Source organism: Camelina sativa, chromosome 14, assembly GCF_000633955.1.
Source record: "Camelina sativa cultivar DH55 chromosome 14, Cs, whole genome shotgun sequence".
NCBI classification, from domain to species: Eukaryota; Viridiplantae; Streptophyta; class Magnoliopsida; order Brassicales; family Brassicaceae; genus Camelina; species Camelina sativa.
The window spans coordinates 1,766,042-1,770,718 of record NC_025698.1 but is presented as its reverse complement, the minus strand read 5'-3'; positions in this window follow the sequence as shown (position 1 = coordinate 1,770,718).

Below are 4,677 nucleotides of genomic sequence, written 5' to 3'. Positions count from 1 at the left end.
CAAAGAATTTGTATTTTGATACACATATTATAAAGGGAAACATATTGTACTTTCTATATAGATGTATATAATTTGAATACAGTATTATAAAATGAATAATACAAGCAGTTACACCAGTTTCTTATATAAGACCTTCATAGCAACATACATGCGAAAAGAATCTTAAGTTTTAAATAGATTTATACTTATAAATATTTGTATTTTTCTTCTGAGTGGTGATAAACTGTTATCAAGATTCAATGAACCTATCTATATTTATAGTATATAGTTTGGTTGTTAAGACATTCATTGGGATGTTGCATATTTCCAAATTACATGTACAAACTTATTGGAATAAGCAACATACATGAACGTTCGAACTTCGAACATATTGAACTGATATAGAAACGGATAAATAATTAACAACTTTTTCATCGAAAGACAGTAGTTTTAGTAACTAAAAACAGGATGTGATTGCTCAAAACTCCCATTTGCTCAAACTTCGGATTCTAATTTCTAATTAATGACTATTTAATGAGAAGTAAAATATTTTATTTCAATAAAACTACCGATGCTATTTGTCATCTATGAATTCATACCTCATATGCATATTGAAGAAATAAATTATATGTTGATATTATTCTAAACTTTACCCTTTTTAAAAGAAAAAGAATATGCACTTAAGTATGAGCGGAAAAAGGTGTAGAACAAAATGCACCAATCTAGAGGAGAACCAACATGCGCTTGCGTTGGCAGAGAATTTTGCGTATTTAACTTTAATTTCCATACATAATCGGATAATATGAAACTCAATTGAATAGAAGTTCTCGAGGATATTCTGAAGTTCTTACCCTTTAGTTTCACCGACCATTTATGTAGAATATATCACAACTCGTTTACCAAAATATAATATCGTAATTCAAAACCGTAAAAGGAAACAAAATCGTTACTCAACATATTGAAAACCACATTTTATTATTTAAGTACTTAACCCAAAAAATCGCATACATATCCTTGTAAGTTGTTACTATCTCGTAATACTATGTATAATCGTATATAATCTACATGTTAGACTGATTCATGAAATCTAACGTACAAATATGTTTAATCGTATATAATCCACATGTTAGAATATCATGTTTTGTGATTTGTACTTTGTAGTCCCTAATATGAATGGTAGAATACCTTTTGAGTTTAAAATTTCTTACTACTCATAATATATAGTCAAATCATTATTTATATGTACAGATGTACTCATCATGTAAGTTTCATCAAGTTAAATAAGTTCACATGTGGAATTGTGGATAATGGTAGTTGCTGAGCATTTCTTGGAATACACACTATCTTTTGGTTAATTTGATGCATAGATATAGGCATATAGAGAATCGAAATTGAAGGCGTGTTCCATTCTCGTTGATTGAGAGATCACAAAGTGAGAAGTGAAAACTAAAAAGACTTTGGGAATTGATTACATTTACCATATTCCAAGACTTGGGTAGTGGTGTAGTCTCATTTCCTAGAAACCTCGAGAGTTAACATTAATGCACCGATTACACATATTTAAGTATTCTTACGGTATGTTGGTTTAAATTAGTTATAATGTTCAGTGCACTGTTTTGATTTATGTGCATACATCATACGTGCTATTCGCCCATTTATGTTACTATGTATGGATTGTATATATACGTTGATAATACTACATGCATACCAATATCTTACTGTAGTGTCTATATTTCTTTTTTAATTTTTATTTTAGTACAGTTATATATTCTTTCTTTTTCTCTAGTTTTTTTTCTTTCTAAAAGTCCGTATCTAATTAGTAATTAATTAATAGAAAGATAAATTTTTCTCCAAGACAAAGTTGTTATTTTCATTATGATTGGAAATTTATTGGATTATAAAAATTTTAAATTCATTAACTAAATTTTCCAGTTCCAAATAAGCGGACAAAAAAATCTTCTCGAGGGAGAGAATATTGGATTTTGCTTTTATATTCTCGAAATAAAAATAATATTAAAGAGAAATAATATCTATGGCGAATACAATTGGGAAGGCATAGTTTGTGACTTTGTGTATATCATCACATGGAAACATGGGGAATGAAATAGTAAACTCTTTTTGTGCTAACTAATCAGAAAATTATCTTTAAAAAAAATAATCATTTGACTTTGTGATCTCTCATTTGACCATTAGCAAAACCAACCCATATTTGCTACCCATAAATGAAGACCATAAGTGGACTCAATAAAAAATAAACTGACATAACATAATCATCAAATATGCGACACTATCAGCCAAATTTTGGTCAAATCTTTTGGTGGGTATATATGTAATGCCAATCATTTCTAACATCTGAAAAATTATTTGGTATGATAAAAAGAATAATATTTATATTTTAGTTTACTGAATACCAACTCTTTTCGTCCAATAAGTGTAATTATTGCCAGAGAATCTCGCAAAGCAAAAAAAAAAATACATATTTTATCATATATTACGAGAGAAAGGGACAAATTATTGCTAAACTAGTAAAATGGAATTTCCGAAATACCTTTTTTTTGTTGCATATATTTATTAATTTATACTATATAAACTCATACTGTATTTTCTTTATTGACATTAACCAGATTCGATCGGTCTTAATCATGTGACTTCATTTAAACAAAAAAAATATTAGGGACCCAAAATCCCATGTTACAATTTTAAGTCTAGCATAAAAGCCTACCTAATTTTATGCCGCCTCAATTTTGTTTTTTGCTTTTTTTTTTGTTATTGCCTGTAAATTTTTTTTATAGATGAATAGCATATCTTGAAAAATATACGAACAATTATTTTCTCCTAATTGTTTTATGTGGATTACTGCGTGTTTGACTAACGCATAGTAATATAATTGAAGCCATTTAGAAAGAAAAAAAACAAAACATGCGATGTTGATACTCAACACTAGGGGTCGGTGACTCGGTGCTAGCTATACTCGTATTACTTATCACATAAACTCATTTAAAAAATAAAAACCAAACTATATAGTATTTGTTTTCACTCAGAAATTTTCAGAAATGAGATGAGATTTGCAGTAAATCTAAAGGATATGATCAAACTCTCATTTCCATTTAATTTCCCGTTTGACTTCTAATAAACTTAACATGCCAAAAAAAACTCTCCAACTTTAACCCAACCATAGCGGATCAGTCTAGGGCAAGTACATTTTAACATTCTTAGTTATGTATCACACTATTCCAACAGTTATAACAAAGAAGACGTTAAGAGAGAATACAATGGATTACGAGAAGATTTTCGGAAGCACATCATAGGTTCTTGGAGGTGCGAAAGAACCGGCATAATTTTATCATGGAAGACATCATCAATGATTACACATGATAGAAATCTCAAAACAATACTATATGGATTATATGTAAAATATAATCTTGAGAAAGATATACCATAATTTTTTTTTTGTTGGGAAAAATCTGTGGCACAACATGGAATACTAAAATATAAATAGAGGGAAAAAAAAAGAAGAAGAAGAAGATAGAGATGCAACTAACTCCATAACTGTAATAACTGTAAGGGTATGGAAATATAATGAATGATTGGAGTCAAATGGTTCCCTTAAAAAAGAGTTTGAGATAGTGAAAGATGGGAAATCCATGTGATCTCACATGTTTTTTTTCTGATTTAATTTATACCATCATCAGCCTCAGGTGTCTTCTCGACCATTAGGGTGAACTATTTTTTACTGGTCAACCCCCTTATAACTATACGATCTGTATATTTTCTGATGATTTTTCTTGTCGATATTTTCTGATGATCTTATTCATACTTTGCTGTTACTCTTTTGGTTGGAATATTTAAATTGGTTTTAAACATATGTTACATATATGTTATTCATATTTGCTGATACTTATTCCTATTTACATTGGTTTTCCAGAACAGTTTTTAGTCCAAATCAATTCATCTAGATTTAATCTTCTAATATTTGTGATCTGTATTTTACAGTATTAATGTTCTGATATATATAGAAAAGGACTACTAATGTATGTATCAAGGGGAATAGTTTGGTTTGATTTTCAAGCGTCATGTATCGTGTCACACATAATAAGCGGCATGTGGTAGCTAACAAATCAATGTGATTAATAATTGTTAACAAAAGAAATAACAATATATGATAAATATATTGTACTTTTCTTAGTAATTTGGCTTTTGGGTTATTTTATGTAGTCACGAGTTTCTTTTTTAATTCCAAAATATGAATTACTAGTATATATATTCTTTCTTTATGAATCTTTTCCTATATTCGTATTCGAAAGAAGTGTATAATAGAGATCTGCTAAAAATTAGTCAACTCGACGAGTTGTATTAGAGAAAGAAGGAGAATGTTATTTTCATTATTATTTTGCACTAAATAAGCTGTAGCGCCGATTGAATTGATTATGGAGTGAATGATTTTTTTGTTTAACGAAAAAATGTTCTATATACTCATTATGAAAACAAAGAATATAAATTTCCCCCGTTTTTACAATATATTTTCGAAGTAATTTACTGGCTTACTTTTTTTTAATAATCAACGTACGAGAGTGAAGTTTTTCTCTATATTGTATTGGTATGACTATGATATGAGCAGAATTATTTTAAATTACTACCAACTAATAATACTATTTATATACAACATGGATGTTAGTAGCTAATTATAGCAAAGAGAAG